This window comes from Petaurus breviceps, unplaced genomic scaffold, assembly GCF_028583685.1.
Source record: "Petaurus breviceps papuanus isolate PSGF00001 unplaced genomic scaffold, PetGlider_PUasm1.0 90734, whole genome shotgun sequence".
NCBI lineage: Eukaryota > Metazoa > Chordata > Mammalia > Diprotodontia > Petauridae > Petaurus > Petaurus breviceps.
This window is the reverse complement of record NW_027187327.1, coordinates 11776067-11797891: the sequence shown is the minus strand read 5'-3', so window position 1 is coordinate 11797891 and position 21825 is coordinate 11776067. Positions and strand designations below refer to the sequence as shown.

The 21825-nt window shown below is 35.9% G+C and overlaps 1 protein-coding gene and 1 non-coding gene across 11 annotated transcripts in view; both read left to right on the top strand.

The window, feature by feature from the left end:
* The window catches only part of LOC138145372 (protein FAM9A-like), a 650020-nt gene that overhangs the window by 383936 nt on the left and 244259 nt on the right, over window positions 1–21825 (top strand). The gene's annotated exons all lie outside the window — the stretch shown is intronic.
* On the top strand, window positions 12612–12715 carry LOC138145422 (U6 spliceosomal RNA). Its single transcript, XR_011164225.1, has one exon. It is a non-coding gene; the product is annotated as a U6 spliceosomal RNA (small nuclear RNA).

Genomic DNA, 21825 nt, shown 5'->3' with positions numbered 1-21825 from the left:
TTTATGCAGGGTTTTCCTCCCTGAAATGTAGCAGCATTATAGAGAGGTCAATTACTTGCTAGATTATCTTTAACAGATCAGGGGTGTTAAATATTTGGTTTCAAAGGACTTCTTGGATAGCTCAATGAAAAAAAGAGTTCATCCATTAGTCAACTAATATTTGTTGGGCAGCTACTATATACTTTGTGTTATGGGGCACCCAAAGAAAGGTAAAATGCTGTTTCTGCCCCCAGTGAGTTTATAATCTGATTGGAGAAGTTGGGATAAGACCTATTAAAAGGTAAAAATGGAAGCCAGTAGAAGAAGGTAGGTACCAGTTGTTGAATAATACAGATTATAAATATTTGAGAAACAATGGGTCCAGTGGCAAAGTATTGAATTCAGAGTCAGAGGACATAGTTTTGAATGCCAGATATACCACTTACTTCCTGTATGATCTTAAATTACTTAACCTTTCTAGACCTTGTTTTACTTGTGTGTGAAATGGAGCAGCATGGGTGGGTGGGTGTGAGACTAGGGTGGACTAGTTGACTTCTGAGATCCCTTACAGCTCTAAACTTATAACTCTAAACTTTAGGAGGTCAGAGTTAGAGCACAACTGAGGTTGGAATGATTGGAGAAGACTTATTAGAAAAAAGATGAAATTAAATTGGCTCTTAAAATATGAGTAGGATTTAGATAGGTAAAGAAAGAGAGGAATATTTCAAGTAGGGAGATGTTGTGTGAGTAAAGGTACAGAGACAAGGGAGCACAATGCGTACATTCAGAGAGTAAATGATTAATCTAGTTTTGTCTTATCCAAAGACAAAATGTGGGAAAGTGATTAAGGCTAGAGAGGTAGAATGAATGAGACTAGAATCTGGAGGGCCTTAATTTCTTAGCTAAACACTTTAGACTTTATACCATAGACAATTGTTATGATTATGGGATTTAAAGATCTTCCATGCCCCTTGAACTTGCTGATGTAGTAGGAAGAGGTGGGGCAAGAGGAAGTGGGAGCCAAGCTAGAGTGCGTGTGGTGACTGGAAGCTTGGCAGCAGTGGCAGTGGCAGCAGCACCGGTAGTGGCAGCAGCAGTGGCAGTGGAACAAACTCCTTTTGTTTGAGCCACCCAGAATTTCTGCTAAGGACTCCTGCTGAGGACTGCCAGGGATGGCGGAGGGGTGCGGAGATCCTGGGAGCAAGCTGGGTGGACGCTGTTGTGGTGAGTGGGGAGAGGAGGATCTTTGCCTGAGGTAGCCTGTTCTGTTTTGAAGGCTTGAGAATGTGGGTGTTTACTACATTAACTATGTGTGTCAACTTCATAACTACTGTAATGGTTTTGACTTTCTGGTTTTGGGACTCAGTTTTCTGGTATTTGAATAAATGTTCTAACTTTATCCTCAATGTAGAGAGCCTGGTATATTTTGTGATTAATAGCCATATCAGCATATTTATAATTACTGTAGGCATTGTGAATATTGCATTGTTGATACAACAACAGAAAGCAAATAAAAGGGGAGGTGGTATTTTAGGAAGATTTATATGGTAGTGGTGGTCAGGATGTATTAGAAATGGGGAATCTTAAAAGGAAAGATCACTAGCTAGAAGGTTAATATCATAGCTAGGCTTGTGATAATGCCCTGAACTAGATTCAAGACATTCTATAAAGGAAGAAGTAATAGGACTGGGTAAGCAAGCCAGAACTTCAGGCATCTAATCAATCAACCAACCAATAAGTATTTATGAAGAGCTAACTATGTTCCAGGCACTGGAGATACAAAGAAAGGCAAAAATAATTCCTGGTCTCAGGGATCTTATATTCTAATGGAGGATGAGGGAATGGGGCAATGTACTTATATAGGTACATATAACATACATATAGAGTAAAGAAAAGTCAGCAATGATCCATGGGCCAAATCTGTCTGCTGTTTGTCAGTCTTAGCTTGCTGGCCATGTCAAAACAAAAAATGAGTAGATTTGGTCCAAGAATGTAATCTTGAATAGGAAGATGTTAGCTACTTGAGGACTGAGAAAAAACTGCAAAAGGTAGGTTTGTTGTTCATCAAAGAGGGCCAGTGACATCAGGAGGGTGACGTCTTGACTTGCAAGTGAATTGGATTTAAGTGAGTCAGGACTATGCAAAGTCATCAGCCTCATTCTTTTCTCCAGAGTTATCGGGATCCAGTGGCAAGATAAAAGTCAGGATGACTGGGGATGACACCTTGATGCAGTGGGAAACTTTTGAAGCTAAGGTCTTTCCTAGTCTCAGTTTGTCTGAGGCAACAACCATTCAGTAGTTAAAGGCTAGGTAAGAATGGAGGCAAAAGATGACCTAGTTTGCCTTCACAAAAGAATAAGAAGACTAGAAAGGTAGGAAAAGGTCATGTGATCTCATTAGCTCCTTTAAAAAAGTTCATTAGCTGTTTATGCCAAATACAGAAGATTATATTTGATCATTTGAAGTAATCAGAAGCTGTAAGAGCAAAGGGAAGGGGGCAAGAAACAAAAACCTAATGAGTTGAGACCAGCACTGGAATGAGCTGAATCTCATACTACAGTCTGTTAGTCAAGGTGGAGCTGGGGAATTGGAACCAGGTGTAAGCAGTTTAGATTGAGCTCAGAACCCAAATTCAGAATGAAGCAGTAGATAGAATGAAAGTCAGGGCAGTCTAGTCAGGTCCATGGCATTTTAAAAGTCATGTTGGAGGTTGGCAGATAAGGATCACAAGATCATTTCCCTAAGGCAGAGTTAGAACAAAGATGAAGAGGGGAGGGACCACGAATGTTAACAGGCAAATCAGGAAAGGGGATCAGTGTTTTTGGGGGATGAATGAATTCAGTTTTAGGTATATTGATTGTGAGATGACATTTAGGATATTCAAGGAGAAATGTTCACTGGGAAATTTTAAGTATGGGATATAGTTAGGCCTGGAGGTACAGATTTGGACTCACTTATATGAAAGTAGTGGCTGAAACTGGGTATTGATGTTATTACTGGGGCACAGAGGAAAACAAAGAGCCAAAATACTTATATTTAGAGATGGAAGGAAGAAAAGGAGAGATCCACCTTCTCCCCTCCTCCCTACCCCCCAAAAAATAGAGAGGTAAGAAGTTAATGGGGACAGTATAATGTCCTGGAAATAGGAGTGTATGTACTGGGAAATGTTTACCAATTAGCTCATTAGGAAAAAAAAAAGTGTGTAGGACACAAGTTTAATCTGCATTGAAAATGTTTTCCAATCACTTTTTAAAATCTAAATAATCAACAAAAGAGTAAATTAAGCTCTGATATGTATTTGCTGGTTTCCAAGGGACAAATGATCACCCTGAAAATTTAACAGAGTACTCTTCTGAGCCAGATCAGTCTGACCAGCTCCATTATATCCTTGCCTGGAAACCATGAAGGGGAGAGAGTTTCAAGAATCCAAGTGTGTTCTCATATATTAAAGATGTGGAAAGTTTAAAAAGAATGAGAACTGAGAAAAACAAAACAAAACAAACATCCATTGACTTTGATGATTGGGGATTATTGACAAGATGATATTGAAGCTTAGTTTAGGTCAGGCTTGGAATGATTGGGTGCTAGGTATGGTGGTAGCCACGAGTGAACCTTTATTTGGACTCCAGCTTAACCAGGAGCTTGCCAGCTCCTAATAATTGTTCTCTTATAATATCTCTTGAATCTTTCCTTTTCTTTCCATCTCCCCCATCATCACTCAAGTTCAAGCCCTTATCACACATACATGTTCAGAACTGCATTCCCTATTTCCCTGAGAGGAAGGACTGTTTCCTTTTTAATTTTTTAAATCTCCATCACCTAGGATAATTAACAACATATGTTATCTCATAGCATAGTGTTTGGTACTTAGTAATTGACATAGGTGCTTAGTAATTGCTTGCTCAATTGATTGACTCTATGATACACTTCTGACTGGTGTTTTTGCCCTGCATTGTCTCCTCCTTTCCACTCTACTCTGGACCATGTGTCCAACAGCAGACAGGACCTCCTAGGGAACATGTATTCTTAGGAGAAGGATAACTTCTCAGCCCCAGGCTAAGAAGGGGGCCAACTCTATGGGAAACATGTGTTTATTAATAGACAGAGCCTTCCTTAGGGAATATCAACCTTGCACATTTATTCAAGTCTTCTCCCTCTGAGAGTGAGAAGAGGAAGTGAGAGCATATACTCTGGGGCTCCACCATTGCTAGACCCATTTTTTTCAATCAGACAAATGGCTTGTTAATAAATGTGAAAATGAGATTTGCCAATGTGGAGTATGTGTAACCTAGTATCAGTGAACCTAGGCTCTGTCCCTTCTTGTTAATATAAATGGGAATTTTTAGGCTGCTAGTTTATTTGAGTCTGATGTTTAAAATTTTTAGAGTTACTCACATGTAAAACATTAGTATTCAGGACTAGCTTTTGGTATGCAGGCTTGAAGACAAAATTAGACCCATGTCACTTGCTGTTTGGAGAGTCTTATAATTTCTTTTTCTCACTGAAGATTCTTTATAAGTTTTATAAGAAGAGAGCCTAGTGAGACCTGGAGTTTCCTGGAAATCTCTTCATTCTATTTTTTAAGTGATGGATCCAAGATATTTAGATGACAGCAATGATTAATTTGCCTAATTTTATGTATTTTTTAGTTTTTCTATTTTGTGATTTAAAAAAAGATCCAGTGTAGTGAGATGAATACAAAAGTAAAAAAAGGACCAATTAAGTATTTACTATGTACAAGAAGGACAGAAGTGCCAAATTATCATGTTTTGTAAATTCAGTTTAATTCAACACACATTTCATAAATTTGACCTAATTCAACAAACATTTATTAAGCACATAGTGTGAGCAAGGCACCATGATAGGTGCTGGAGTTATAAAGACAAATACAAAATAGTCCTTACCCTCAAGGGGATTAAGTTTTTTTACCTGGGGAATAGCACACACTAATAAGTAAGTACAAGACAGATAGGAAGTAATTTACAGAAGGAGGGAATAATGACAGGAATGACCAGAAGAGGCCTGATTGTAAAAGGTAACATCTGACTGTACCTTAAAGGAACCTAGGAATTCTACTAGGTGGAGGTGAGGATGGAATGCATTCCAGGCATGGGGGACCAATTGTGCCATAGGCTAGAGGTAAGTAGCATTCTAGGCATGGGGGATCACTTGTGCCATAGGCTAGAAGTAAGTAGCATTACAGATTTTGGCAGTGAGGAAGAACCACAAAAGCCTCCTGGTCTAATCCATGCCTGAAAATGAATCTTCTCTCTTACAAAATTAATAAGTAGTTTTCCAATCTTTACTCAAAGACCTTTAGGGATAAAGGACCTACTCCGCACTTTCTACTCTTGGATAGTTCTAATCCTTTGAGTGTTTTTCTTGATGTCAAGTCTAAATGTTCAGTTATGTATTGGTTATAGGAAGTGGGAAATATTGGAACATTTTTAAGGCAAGTTATTCTTCTGAACGTGTCAGCTTGATTTATAAATCTGCCAGGTATGTAATACTCTCATAAAAGACCCTGCAATAAACTCCACAACCTTTTCAGGATTCTTCCTTTTCTACTGTAATTGGTAGCAGAAACCATGGAGGAACAGTATCATCTCTGTCTTGCCAGGTCCCTATAGCAATCCCATTGTTTATGGTTCTTGCCTCATGAAGCCAGATGTTTATTTCGTAGTAAATAGGCTTCGTTTAGTGGAATGTTCTCTTCCAATTTGGTTTCCTCATGCTTCACAATTCCCATTTGTTCCTTGCCTACACAAGATGCTTAGCACAACTGTCTATTTTATGCTTTGGATACCATGTAAACATTGTTTAACATGAGAAAAATGTGGTTTCTTTTCTATACATATGTGTATAATAGCATCACTTTCTCTGCATGTATACATGTTAGGTAAACATTGCCGTTTCCTAGTAATCATATCCATTAGTAGTGTGACTTAATAGATTTTTCTTAGAAAGAAACTGAAGTGTTAAAGTAATTAGGGCAAATAATTAGATCTTTCTCCACAGCTTATCTAGTCAGACCATAGACTAGATTATATAGGCAGTCTGCCCTCAAAGGATACCCACCCAATGAGGATGAATGGAAATTTAGCTTCAAATCACAGTATTAAAAGCTCATTTAAAAAATGTTTTAGTCATAGGGTAAGTTAAATGAAATACAAACAATATAGAGCCATTTGAGTGTAGGCAAGAGTAGCCTATAAGTATTCATAGTTATTCTAAACAGTATACTGACCATTGAACTCATCTACTTCCACAAAAGATAGAATCTGAGGAAATGTGTTAGAATGCAGACACATTTAAATCAGATGTAAGGAAGAGTTTTAAGAAGTTGGACCCTGAAATGAACTGTTGATGGAGGTAGTAGAATCTATCTCTAAAAGGCACTGAAAAATATTGTAGACACTCATACATATGGAAAGAAAAAAAAACTACCATGAAGCAACACTACATAATATTAATGACTAAGATTGTCCTTGGAGAAGAGAGGAAAATATTCACCTTCCTCCATCTTTTCCAGAGATGGGGTGCTATGTGTTTATAAGGTTGCATATACTATCATACTTGGTTACTTTGATTAATTTTGTAGAGTTCTTTCTTTCTTTCTTTCTTTCTTTCTTTCTTTCTTTCTTTCTTTCTTTCTTTCTTTCTTTCTTTCTTTCTTTCTTTCTTTCTTTCTTTCTTTCTTTCTTTCTTTCTTCCTTTCTTTCTTTCTTTCTTCCTTCCTTCCTTCCTTTCTTCCTTCCTTCCTGTATTTTTTTTAAACAAGGACTGGATTGCTGAGTAGTAAAGGGTGAGCGGTATATTCAGAAATGAAGAGAATACATAAATAAAAAACATCATTAAAAATAAAATATTATATATATTATATATTACATACAATATATGTAAATTATATATATTATAAACCATCTTGTTTAGTTGTGACTCTACCTAGAGACAGAAGATTGTATGAGATTATGCTTTAAGGTCTTCTCCAGCTCAGTTTCTATAATCAGTTAATAAGTATTTAATAAATGAAAGCTAGGTGACACAGTGGATACTGTCAAGGCTAGAGTCAGGAAGATTCATCTTTCTCAGTTCAAATCTGGCCTCAAATACTTACTAGCTGCATGACACTGGGCAAATAATTCAATTCTGTTTGTATCAGTTTCCTCATCTGTAAAATGATCTGGAGAAGGAAATGGCAAACCACTGCAGTATCTTTGTCAAGAAAATCTCAAATGGGGGGCAGCCGGGTAGCACAGAGAGTAAGAGCACCGGCCCCAGTGTCGGGATGACCTGGGGATTGAATCTGGGCTCATACACTTAGCACCACACCCAGAAATAACTGGCCGTGTAACCTTGAGAAAGTTACTTAACCCAAATTTCTTTAAAAAAAAAAGAAAATCTCAAATGGGGCCATGAAGAGTCAGGCACAACTGAAATGACTGAACAACAACAGCAAATGCCTACTATATGCCAAGAACTATGCTCTGTTCTGCTGACAAAAAGGAAATTTCTGATCCTAAGGAAGATAGGGCAACCCTAAATATCAAGACTTAGCATCCTATCAAACTGTTCTGTATTGGCTTCTACACCCAGACTAGCTTCCACTGTGTTGTTCCCTATTTCCTTTCTAAGATGTTATTTAGAAGGTTAACTTTAGAATTCATGTGATATGCTTAGCCTTTACCCTTAGAATCTCTAAATTATCTTTAGTTTGCTTCCAAAACTGAACTTTCCTACTTGAGCTCTTTAGATTTTGACGAAAGTTTGGTGTAAATGTCAACTCTCTTTATTTTCAACCTCCTACCTTGAAACTAGTTCGGTTCACTCTTCAATCTAAATACAAACTTCTGCTCTAGTGGTTTATCCTGTACCACCATAAGGGTCTTTGTATAAATTAAAAAATGTTTAAATAAGCCAGCTTAACAATAGAGTTGTGCTTGAGCCAGCAACCACATGGACCACCAAATAGGAGCTCAACATTTTAGAATGGATTGCTAAGGTAAGGAGTTTTTGCTCCACTAATGTTCCACCCCACAAAACATTTCCCACATCACTTATGAGCCATGTATATTTTTGTACATTCACACAGAGCTTGAGGTTCCATTTATCTGGTCACTTTCCCCTGTATGTTGAAGGCTACCAAGTAGAGGAGAGAACTACAGAGGACTCCAGCAAATCCACCCTTTGATCTTTCAGCGTAGAAACATATCCAGGTCCTGGCTTGGCTCCCCATCCATGTGAGATAATAATCACTGTGACAATTCCTTCCTACTGGAGCACAGTGCTTAAAAAGCCAGATGGCTTCTTCTTTAGGAAATATAAGTTAATCTAGGAAGTGATACCCAGATCAGTGTCTTTGGAAGTCCGTCTTCAGTTTTCTTAGCTCTGTCTGAGCTTTCATCACTTCCATTTGCCACCTCACAAACCAGAGGTGCTGCTGCTGTTCCAGTTTTAAACTTTAGATTTAACTCCTTATTGTTGATGCATATAAGGGCTAGCCTTGACTCCTTCCCCTGTACCTTACTTCCCTGATCCCATGCATTTATTTCACTTCAGTTTCAAGAACATCAATTTTAAGTTACTATGTTCTAGGAACTGACTATACAAAGGATAAAGCAATGGAGTCCCTACTCTCAAATAAATATTCTCTAAAGTAAAAACTGACAAAAGGTGTCCAGGAAAAATGAGATGAAAAGTGTGCCAATGAAGTTGTTGTTTCAGTTGCATCTGAATCTCCATGACCTCATTAGGAATTTTCTTGGCAAAGATACCGGAGTGGTTTGCCATTTCCTTCTCCAGTTCATTTTATAGATGAGGAAACTGAGGCAAACAAGGTTAAGTGTCTTACTCAGGGTCACATAGTCAATAAGTGTCTGAGGCCAGATTTGAATTCAGGTTTTCCTGACTCTAGAGATGGTGTTCTATTCACTGTGCCACCAAGGCACCTCAATGAAGTATTTAACTTTAATGGGATCATAGCAGCTTGGATTATAGTATTATAGGTCTAAAGCTGAAAGGAGCTTCAGAGCCTAGCTGGTCCAAGTCCTTCATTTAATAGTTGATGAAACTGGGGCCCAGGAAGGTTGAGAGACTCGCCCAGGAATGTACAGGTAGTAATGTCAGCCATAGGATCTTGAGAGGATTAAAGAATAAAGATGGCATCTGATTTGGTCCTTAATGAGGAGAGAGTTCTCTAAGCAGAAGTATGGCAATATTCTTTGTAGGGAATGACACTGGTGGTGGTATTGGATGGGGAGGGGTGCATATAGCATATATGAATACAAGGAAGTAAAAGATGTCAGAACAAAGTCAGAGAATGCATTGAATTCCAGTTCAACTGGAATGCTGAGTGGACAATGAGGTCTAGTGTGTGAAATAATTGGCAATGGGGAGCCACCAAAGATTTTTGAGTAAGAGAATGATGTAGCCACTCATTTATAACAGGAGTTCTTAGCTTGGGGGCTTGTGAACCTGTAGATTTGTGAACTTGGTAAAAGAAATTACATTTTTATTTTCACCAACTTATACTTGAAATTTTAGTAATTCTTTCAATTTTGATATAAAAAAATCTGAGAAGCATAGGCCTCAATAGACTGCCAAAGAGGTCCATGAGACAAAAATTATTACAAATTTCTAGTATGAGCTTATTTTGGCAGCAGTGTGAAGGATAAAGTAGAGATGTGAGATGTTAAAATTAATTATTGGAAATAAAAAGAAACTAAGTTACAAAGTTATTGAGCAAATAAATAATGATTTAATAGCAAGGCTAGCAAGTTACCCTTATATCAGGTCAACTAATTCCTCAGTAATTAGTGACAAAGGAGTGATTTACAAACCTTATTTTTATGACAGAAAAGAGGAACAAAAAAATAGGAACTTGTTTTGAGCATAACTCAATCTGACTAGTTTGATTTTCCCAGGCCTTCTTAACCCAAATTTGTACTTTTTGCCATATGAATCTGCTAAAGTGAGATTATACCAAAGTTCTTGCCTTACAGGTGATGCTTTTTTGTAACCAGGAAGCTTACTGTAAAAGAGGAACCTGTGGACTGTAGTTAGCAGTCACCTCCTGCCGCCCCTCCTCCCATTTTACAGTTGTCAGCCTTAGAAAATTCCATTACTCAATTTAGTCTTACCCTGTCGTTAAAGAAAAACAAAAAACCAAACTTATCCACTAAGATTGGAAAGAGAAATTTAGCCTTTAGTCAACTGTTCCTTTCTCCAACTGCTAGAAAGGGGAGCTAAGCCTTTCAAGTGTTAAAATCTTATGATTATTTTATTCCCAAAAAGCTTATTACTTTGTCAACTTCCCTCTTCCACTTTTGTATGGCTCTAATACTTAGGGAATTTTTCCTTACAGTTTTGCCATTTAGACTAATTGTTCCTAATTCTTCTCTCTGGGAACAAGAAAGACGGATTCTAATCCCTTTTTTTTACCTGGCTCTTGATATTAGGTGGTACAATGGAAAGAATACTAGCACTAGAGTCAGGAAGGCTGAATTTAAATCTGTCCTCAGGCACCTAATGATTTTTATGTTCTAAATAGAGTAGTCCTTGGCTGACATATCTCTTTGCTTATTAAACAAATCAAGTGTTTGCTGGCAGAAGCAGTTTTGGGTGGGCAAGGGACAGTATGGGGATATTATTGAATTTCTATTTATCATGGAAATTGCTACAAGACTTGCAGTTTGCAAATTGACTCTACATTTGTGAATTAAGATGGTATAACAACAAGTGAGAACACTTACTTGGTAGTGTAAACATAATTGAATCTCAATCTTTCCTTCTGATTGGCTTTTAAATAATCTCTGCTGATAAAGCATAGGTATTTTAAACCCAATCAAAAAGAGGTATAATAGAGAATGATGTAGTTGACTCTCAAATAATCCTTCAGAAATTCTAGTTTAGTTTAAAATTGGCAGTCAGGTGGCACAGTGGCTAGAACTCTTGATGTGGAGTCAGAAAGACCTGAGTTCTAATGTGACCTCAGATACTTACCAGCCCTGTGACCCTGGGCAAGTCACTTAACCCTTGTCTGTCTCAGTTTTATCAACTGTAAAATGAGAATATCATCAGTATCTGATTCTTGGGGTTATTTTGAGGATTATGAAGCACAGGGCCCGGCACATAATAAGTATTTAACAAATGCTTGTTTCCTTTCTTCTTGATTGTCCTTTGAATACCCATAATAGATTATCATGGTTTACCTTAGTTTTCTTTTGGTCAGTTTAAATATCCTCAGTTCCTTTAACTGTTTCTCACATGGCATGATCTTGGAGCCTTTTATTTTCCTAATTTCCTGCTTCTTGATGCTCTCTAATTTTCGAAGGTCTTTCTAAAATGCAGTGCTTAGAACTAAACACAATGCTGCAGATTGCTGTTGAATCATTTTTAGCTGTGTCCAACTCTTTGTGACCCCATTTGGGGTTTTCTTGATAAAGAGTGGTTTGCCATTTTATTCTCCAGGGTCCCCATTTTCCAGTTGAGGAAACTGAGGCAAATAGAGGTAGGCGACTTGCCCAGGGTCACAAAGCTAATAAGTATTTGAGGCTAAATTTGAGTTCGTGACTCCCAGCTTAGTACTCAATCCATTGTACCACCCAACTGCCTGACAGCATTTCACATAGTGTCTGAGTAAGATAAAGAACAAGAATATCCTGCCTTCCTTTCTCCCTGCCAACCCCTCCTCCCCCACCTTATTCTGAAAACTATGTCTCATTTCATGAAGGCTAATATTGTAATAGCATTTTTTGGCTGTTGCATCACACTATTAAGAATATAAATTTATTTGAAAGATACTACAGAGCAATACAGTAGAAGATTATGAGTGGTATCACCTCATAAATCAGTGAGAAGCAGTAGACGGGAAAAAAAGTTTTCAGAAAGCTTGGGGTGAGATCCAGCTGAGCAATATTATCCCAAGGGCATTTAAGAATGAAATGAAAGAGAACAACAAACAGATGAAGAATGGAAATGATCTATGAAGATGTTTCTATCAAATATTTTACTTTGTAATTGAATGGAGCCGCCACACCAAGATGGCAACCACAGGACTATAAGGCTGATGTGCTATGTGAAGAATTAGAAAAGACACCAAATCAAACAGATGGCAAGAGCAGCCAAGCTGGGCCAAGTATGCACAGAGGAGGTCTATGCTGAAGGCAACAAGATTTTGAGGACATTGGGGAAGCAATTTTCTAGTTGTTTGGAAGAGGTAACTCAGAAAGTTGATTAGCATTTATTAAACTCCTACTAAAGGCCAAGGGCTATGCTAAGATGTAGGGCGACAAAGGCAAAAAACTCTAAAAAACAAGGATCCCAAGTGGTGCAGTGGATAAAATGCCAGGCCTGGGGTCAGGGAAACTTTTCTTCCTGAGTTCAGATCAGACCCTTCCTAGCTGTGTGAGCCTGGTCAGGTTACTTTAACCTGTTTTACCTCTGTTTGCTCATCTATAAAATGAATTGGAGAAGGAAATGGCAAACCACTCTATTATCTTTGCCAAGAAAACCTCAGATAGTGTCATGAAGAGTCAAACACAACTGAACATCCAACAAAAGGTTACCAAAGGCTTAGAAAAAAAACCTCAGAACATATTTTACCCCAAAAATGCTAAGAAGAGAGATTGATAGTGCTCATTTCGATAGCACATGTACTAAAATTAGAATGATATGGAGATTAGCATGGCCCCTGTGCAAGTATGACATGCAAATTCTTGAAATGTTCCATGTTTTTAGCCAATGCAACCAAGATTAGGAGGGAAGAAGAAAAATGGGAAAAGATTTTTTTTTACAGTTGTCCAGGGTCACAAAGCTGCTATGTCTGAGATCAGATCTGAACTCAGATCTTTCTGATTCCAGCATTGTAGCCATTGTATCATTTAGCTTCCTATGATGAAAGATTCACTATAAATAATAGATCTTATAGACACTCCTATTTGCTGATAACATTTTGTTGATTTTGTCAAGCACTAAATATCAAAAGTTGTAAACATTGAAGAGTTAGTCTGCTTTGGAAAAAAAAAAGGGCAAAAGATATGATATGCAGTTGGAAGGACAATCTGTAGAGCTGCTCCATTAGTATGCATATGTTGGATAAACTTTGAGAGTTAATAATGTGCTTAGCCCAAAATTGAACAGAAAGAAGAAAATAGACTGAATCACTATGGTGAAATTATTCTGCTGAAAAAAAATTATTTATACTTTTCCTAAAATAAATGCCCATGTTTCCAACCAAAAATACATTTTTTTTGTTTAGTCTATATGGATGTGAGTCTTGGAATGGCATAGTTCCAGAAGAAGAGAAATTGAAGTTCCTCAAGAATATAATTGAAAGCTGCATGGCAAGAGCCAATAGGCTACTGCATATCACCAACAATAGATTGTGCAAGAGGAAAATTGTAAGACTATCATATGGGGCAGTCTCATAACTATGGTGACAAATCATCAGTGGACAACCTACTTACTTCATTGATATTAGTGCATTGTCAAAAAATCTTAGGAAAGGTCTCGCTTATTTGATTGACCTCTTCTTGAAGACCATAGGATCTGGTTGAGAGTTACATAGGTAAATAGGCATATACTGATTACAATCTACATGCAATTTTGGAAGAATTTCCCAAACTGATCAAATCATTGACTCCTCAAAACACTGAAGTATCAAAATATCTATTTGGAACATTGTATGAGATCTTGATCTAAGTATTTTTAAGTGGCCATCCGGTTCTCTATCTTATTGAATAGAATTCTTTCTCCAGTAGTTTGTTTTATTAGGCTTATTAAATGAAAGTGTTGGGCTAGGTGGTTTCTGAGGTTCCTTACAACTTTAGATCTATGAAATTATCAATCTTTGGTTGTACCATTGGATTCAAATTTATTTTTATATAATTCTCAAGTTATTCCATTTAGCTGCACATCTTCTTTAGTTTTTTTTTGTAGAATTATATTTAATTGTATACAGTAACACCAATATTGTTTAAAGAATGATTTTGAGTTGAAAAAAGTAATTTTGACTCTTATAAATACCCAAATTAGCTACTAAGGGCATAGGAAGAAGGATGCTATCTATGTCCAGAGAAAGAACTGATAAATAGACGTATGTATATAATAATTATATATGTATATGTATGTATATATGCATGTATATACAATACACATATACACTATCTACACACACATATACACCTATTTGTGTCTAATGGTGGCCATCTTTAGGGGGAAGGAAAAAATTATATATAATATATAAATTTATTATATATATTAATAGGATAGCAAGTTGTACATAATTGATTTTCAGTTTCATATGTAATCTTTTTTTATTATACTATGTTATGGAGATTCTTGTTTTATTCCATAAATGAAAAATAAAATAAATAATTAAAAAGAATTATACTTAATCATGTAAAAGACATTATTTCTTTTCTTTCTCAGTATATCATATTCCTTTGTTTCCCTTAATTTATTACTTTTTTTTCATTCTTTTTCCTGAGTGACTCCAACTGCACTTTCTTGTTATCAGAGTTGATCTGGATTATCTGAAGCTTGGCAACTAGATTTCTGTGTGAGTTAAACAAATCTTCATGTCTTTACTGTTGGTTTCCACTGTATTCTACTGATCAGGATTTTGAAGTCTACTTACAATATTTCTTACAATTATATAATTACCTAACAATGTTAATATTTCAAAATTAGGTATTTAGAATTTTGCAGCCTCCTTTGTCTTACTGGGAGGTGTGTCTCACTAAGGAGATTTTTAATTCTTAGATTATTTTGCTTAGATTGCCTTCAATGTCAGTTATGATGACTTATAAATAACATTAATTTTTGCCATCGTTTGACTTTGCTCACATATCTTTCTTGTTGTATCATTGGAATCCACATATATCTGGCACTGAGTTGAAGTTTGCCCAGAAAGTGGAATGGATACAATTTTCTCTGGACATTATTTTCAGTTTTAAAATCCAACTGTTTTAAGTATAAAACTTCCATTGGCTTTGCATTTTATATAAAAATTTATAAATTACATTATTTGATCATGACCTCCAAATAAATATGCACTATTTTCGCTTCAAACAACAACAACATAGGGGCAGCCAGGTGGCTCAGCAAGTAAGAGCACCAGCTCCAGTATTGGGATGACCTGGGGATCAAATCCCAGGTTCAGATACTTAGCACCATACCCAGAAATAACTGGCCATGTAACCTTGAGCACGTTACTTAACCCCAATTGCTTAAAAAAAAACAACAATTGAAAGACAACATTCTAATGGAAGAGAGACCAGGAAAGGCCTCCTTCAGAACATAAGATTTGAGTTAAGCCTTGAAGGAAGCCAGAAGGCAAAAGCGAGGAGGGAAAGCATTCCAGGCATGGGGCATAGCCAATTAAAAGGCTAGTTAAAGCCATTTAAAGTCTGGAGATGGAGGTCATATAAAAGGGATATCAAGTAAGCCAGTATAATTGGATTGCTATGTATATGAAGGGGAATAATGTATAAATAAATTAAAAAGATAGGAAAGGGCCAGAAGAGCTCACAGTCCAAATTCCTTGTTTATCCAAGGTATAGTTATCTCACACAAATTAGAGTGTTGTCTTTCAAAGTAGTCACATTGAGAGTCTATTCACTTATTTGTGTGACAGTGCTAACTCCACAAAAATTTTCACAATTCCTCTTTGGGAATTGCCTTTATAGAAAAATACTAATCTAGGGCGTTGCAGGACCAAGCTCATGAGAACCATTTTAAGATATTCATTTTGTGCATTTTACTATAGAAAACAGCAAACTCTACAAATCAAGGCTTGATTGATTATTTTCCTTAGACTTAAGAAAGTGATGGAGAAAATGTTAATAATACAAATTAAATTTTTAAAAAGTATATGTTTTTTTCTGGAAAGTTAGTTGTTAAATATTTACTAGCACACCCCTGTATTAGATCTATTATTTCATGGGCATATCATATTACTCTCTCTCCCCCCACCCTAATCACCTATCTTATTTACTAAACTTGGCTTTAATGAGTTTTTAGCAATTTCCCCAATATAAAATCCACCCTTAAAGTATAAAGATTTGCCACCACTGAGGATATATAAAAAAATGTGCCATGGGCTCCAAAGGCAGTTCCCCAAAAGGCATTCCAAACATGTTTTTATTTGGAAATGTGGGTTCTGGTATGTCTATTAAAGAATCTGTCACATTATGATTTAGTCATAGTTCCTAAAAATATTCTTCTGTTATGCTTTGTAACACTATTCTGATGAAAGTGTCAAGAATCCTAAATATGACTTTAAAGATGGGGAATTTCAGGTGCAGAGATCAAGCATACATAAGAAATCAATGATGGATTGGTTCAAGGATTAATAAGCCTTCTTCTGAGTCCCATGGTTCTCTCCCTAAGTAACTCACTCCCCTAGGTTATATATGTTCTTCATGTACACAACTGCAAATGAGGATGCTGAAAGATCAGTACACAAAGTCTCTGTTTAGCAATACCCATTATAGTTGGACTTTTAGATTCTCCTGAATCATATTAATTTCTGGAAAAAGTAGAAGAAATGTAGTTCAAACTGGCATGAGTCATGCAACTAGTGTGAAATGGTTGGAAGTTTGGAAAATTGTGGGCATCATGATTAACTCTATTGAAGGAAGGTGCATTTATGACTTTGTAATGCTCATTAAATATTCAAAGGATTAATGCATCATGGCCAGCTGTTTTCAATATCTGCAGAAGACAGATGAGAAGAAACAGGCTTGAATTGCTATAGGGTGTTAGGTTAGCAATGGAAGAATGAATAAGGTTGTTAAATGCTGAAACAGGAAACAGAGGAAGATACTGGAAACTCTCTGGAGAGCTTTATAAGGTTAAATCCACATATGTCTGGGATTAAGGTGAGTTTAGCCTAGAAACAGGGGGATGGAAGCAATGGTCTCTGGAGGTGATTTTCAGCTTAAAATCTAATTCTTTCAGGTATAAAACTCCTATTAACTTTGTATTTTATTGAATAACTTATGAATAGTATTATTGATATTATCACTACCAAATAAATATACATTTTTTTCACTTACAAAAATGAGGTCATGATTTCTTTGGCATGGTCTCCATAAGGGAAACTCCTTCTATCAATGCAAATCAGAAAATATCTTGAGAGATAGTCTTAAAGAAATTTGCATTTATGAAAATGTAAATTAAAATAAATGAGAAAAAAGTGCCACTAAGATAGCTGTCTAACTTGTTATATTGCTGTCATTGACTACATTTGTATGTTGCAAACAATATATTGGCCTAGAGGTATTAGTACAGAGCTATTTAGGTTGTTCTGGGTCATTCATTTTGAGATGACGTACCAGTAGCAGCCAGAGAAAACACTTTAGGGAGTTGGTAACTCAGAATCTGGCTATGATTCAACCTGAGGAATCATTATCTTTATGAAAGTACAGTCTTATTCCCATAGTTGTATGAAAAAAAGACTCTTTCCATTGGAAGGAGCAAAGTTCACATAATGTCAAATGGGAAAATGATAAAAATCACCGATAAATTTTTGGATGACTTAGACTGACATTTAAGGAAATTAGACATAAAGGAAGGCAGATACTCTTTATCTAGAAACTAGCTTTTATCAGGACTGGTGCTAATGCCAACTAAGTGAGAAACTGTTCCAGAAAATACTTTATATGCCAATTAGTTCAGAAAATGTATAATTTAAAAAATATTTACCTTGCTATTTCTTTTGGAAAAATTACTAGTCACTTCCTTTCTTATATCTTTATTGAAAATGTATGTGTGTGTGTTGTATGTATTTTGTAGGAAAATGGTTCTTACAACCCAGAGATAGCTATGTTCTCAGTAGGTATGCTTAGCTATAATTTCTTTAAAATTCTTTAGGACGCAAGTCTTACTATATTATTAAATAAGGCAGTATTCTTCTCATGTATTTTCCTTCTTTCTACCATATTGACTTAAAGAGATAAATCTATATGTAGTAAAGAGCTAAAACTTTGGTACCATAAAAAAAATCCACCAAAAAAAAAAAACCAAAACAACCCCATGGTCATCACATCAGAGTACCCGGCTATTCAGGCAGCCTCCACTTTTAACTTCTCTCTGGCTTTCATTACAACTATTCTAAACATGTAGAAAGAGGCATGTATGCTAGTGGTGTACCAGATATTGCCTGTACCAGTTTGCTAGGATCAATTGTGAAATATACAGTGTGAGCATTTATAATTTTCCATTCCCCATTTAAGGAGGGTCCGCAGAGCAATGATCACTCCATTGGCTTCGTCATCTATGGAATCTCATTATCCTACAAGACTATGTCAACCCTGAAATTCATGACTCCTCAGTACTCTCAGTCTTTGGGACCCCTCTCTCCCTCTGATTAGAGAGGGTCCAAATTGGATTATAGAGAGATTTCTCTCTCTCTCTCCTCCCCTCCTCTCTATGTGTATATATATATACACACATACATATATATACACACACGTACATGTATACATATGTATACATATACGCACATATATTTTGTTTCTTATATTGTTATATTTCATAAAGTGGTGTGTTATACTCAAATGAAATAATTTGCCAGATCTGAACTTAAGAAGATACACACTCGTGTATGTGTATATATATATATATATATACATATATATATACATACACACATACATATATTTTGTTTCTTACATCGTTATACTTCATAAAGTGGTGTGTTGTATTCAAATTAAATAATTTGCCTAATTTGAATTAAAAAAAGGTTCTAGGCCTGGCACTCTATCTACTTTGCCACCTAATTGTCCCTTTGATCTTTTTCCTCAAATGTTTTCTATTTTCATTTCTTTCGTATATTTTAAGAACCGATCCCTTGGTACTCTCAAAATTGCATTCTTGCCGGCACATCTACTTTATATTTGATTTAACCTACTTTGTTTTTTCACCTTTCTTTTCTTTAGTACCATTTCTACTTCCATATATAACACATTGGAGATAGTGAAATTAGTGTTCAAATGCAATGACTGCACTACCATTGATGGAGAAATTACCTGGCTGTAGTAATCTTCAAAGATCTTTTTTTTCCCTTCCACTTTCCATTTGTTGGTAGTCTTCCAGTTTCATCTTTAAATATTCTCAGGATGATCTGGCTTAATTTGGTCTTTTGCCAAGATTTCTATTAACTTGTTTTTTCTCAGTGTTTCATGAGAGATGATATTACTCATAATTTTTTACCATCCTCCTCCAGATGATTTAAATAATGATTTTATGTTCTAAACTAGATTTGTCCTTGGCTTGTACATCTCTGCTTATCAGGGAAATCAAATGTTTGCTGGCAGAGGAAGTTTTGGGGAGTTATGGGAATGAGGCAGAATAGGCTTTAGGAAAGGGATTATTGAATTTCTATTTACCATGGAAATTTCTACAAGACTTGCAGTTTGCAAATTGCCCCAACATTTGTGAATTAAAATAGTATAACAATGAATGAGAACATTCACTTCATGGCATAAACATATTTGAATCTGTCTTTCTTTTAAAATAGTCTTTGCTGATAAGACACAGGTATTTCAAACTGTGCTGTCTAAAAGAGGTACTATGGAAAGTGATGTAGTTGATTCTCAAATATTAATTCATCAAAATGCTAGGGAGGCTAGTTTAGTTTAAGTTGTTTGGCAGCTGGGTGGCTCAGTGGATAAAGGTCTGGATGTGGAGTCAAAAAGACATGAGTTTAAATTTTGATTTATTAACTAGCAGTGCAACTCTGGGCAAATTACTTAACAACTATATTCCTTTATTAGTGGTGCGATGCTCATCTGTTTCTTCAGCCTAGATATCAGCAGGAATCCTTTTCATGTTTTATACTTTCTTAAGCTTTGGCTTTCTAAATGAACAACTAGACCCACTCCCTGGGAGCAGGACAAAGAGCTTTGGTCCAACTGAAATTCTGTACAAAGTTGGACATTCATGCAAACTTAGCTACAGTGAAGTTTTTGTATATTGAGATTGTTATAAATTTTAAAACATAAAAAAGTTTAAATCATGGTAGAGTTTCTTCCACTATAAAATGGGATGTAATAATACCTCCTCTTAAAATGTTGTGAAGATCAAATGAAACAATATGTGTGTAATGTTTAACACAGTGTTTGGCATATTACAGGTGCTTAATAAAATCTTAAAAAAAAACACTCCACTAATTGAAAGGGTTGTTTTTCATTAGCCATATCAGTATGAAGGTCATTGAATTAGACCAGAATGAAAAATTGGCTCAGTTTGATTTTTCAGCTCACTAGCTATGCTATTAACTGACTAATCAATTGGCCCATGGTTTTTAAAGATCTAATCTAACATGGTTTTTCTTTTCCCAGAATGACTGAGACAATAAAGAGAAACATGGTTAGTTAAGGAATGATCTCCATGAAAAATGGAGTGTTAGGATAGGAAATCTCCCCTTTATCCTCTCTTGGAGAGATTGAGAAGTGCCTGATGAACATTTGGATGGGTGTTCATGAACCTCTTCCTCACAGTTTGGAGCACCCTCGAATTCTAATTGAGCTTAAGATCAGCATGACTTCATTTATTTGCTTCCTTGTGTTCCAACACCACAGCTTTGTCTTAACAGCTTTAGGCAGGGGACTAGTGTGTCATGGGCAGTAGAGTTGATTCCTGTAAAATTTTTTAAAAATGTATTTTATTTTTAATTTCTGCAATATAAAAAAGCATTTCTACAGTATAGTATAATTTTTTAAAAGATTGCACATGAAACTACAGGTCTACTATGGACAACTTGCTTTTCCTTTAAAATATATAATTATGTAAATTTTTTTCTTTTGTTTTCCTCCCCTCTTCCCCTGGAGATGGTTACACTAGACATGAGTTGGTATATGTATGTGTGTTTTATTATATATAGCATATACACACATATGTAAATTATTTTGTAGATAATTCTACTTATTAGTTCTTTCTCTGGATGCAGATAGCATCTTTCTTCATATGTCTTTTATTGTTAATTTGTGTATTTATAATAGTCAAAATGACTTATCCGCTCAAAGTCATTCTTTTTTTTTCCCCAAGGTAATTTAGGTGAAGTAACTTGCCCAGGTCACACAGCTAGTAAACATTAAATGTCTGAGGTCAAATTTGATCTCAAGTCATCCTGGTTCTATCCACTGCACCACCTATGCCATCCACTGCCCCTCAAGGTAATTAAAAAAAAACAATATTGCTGTTATTATATAAAATGTTCTCTTGCCACAAATTTTGAAAGAAATAAGGAAAAATAAAACATTTCTTTTTCTCCCCAGCCCCTTTTTGGCTCTATCCATCTAGAGGAGTGAAATAAAACAGAAGCCAAACAAAAATATCTTAGAATATACACAAACTGACTCCCATCTATGCCCCTTATTGAATTCTATTGGTGATGTGATAATTACAGGATATATAAAATGATAGTTATAGCACATATATAAAATATATTTCAGTATTGTGAAGTGAGTAGAAACAGGTGAACAATGCACATTGTAATAGCAATATTGTAAAGATGATCAATTGTGAGAGAATTACTTTGACCAAGTCAATGATCAAAGATGATGCCAAAGGACCCATGAAGAAAAATTCTATCTGGCTTCAGAAAGAGAACCAATGAACAGATTGAACCATACTTTTTACTTTCTTTATTTTTCTTCTTTTTGTGTGTATATATTTCCTTTTGTAACATGGCTAATATGGAAATATGTTTTGCATGACTTCACATGTATAATTGATATTATTCTGCTTGCCTTCTCAAAGGATGGGGGAGGGGTAGGAGAGAGAGACAGACAGAGAGAGAGAGAGAGAGACAGAGAGAGAGAGAGAGACAGAGAGAGA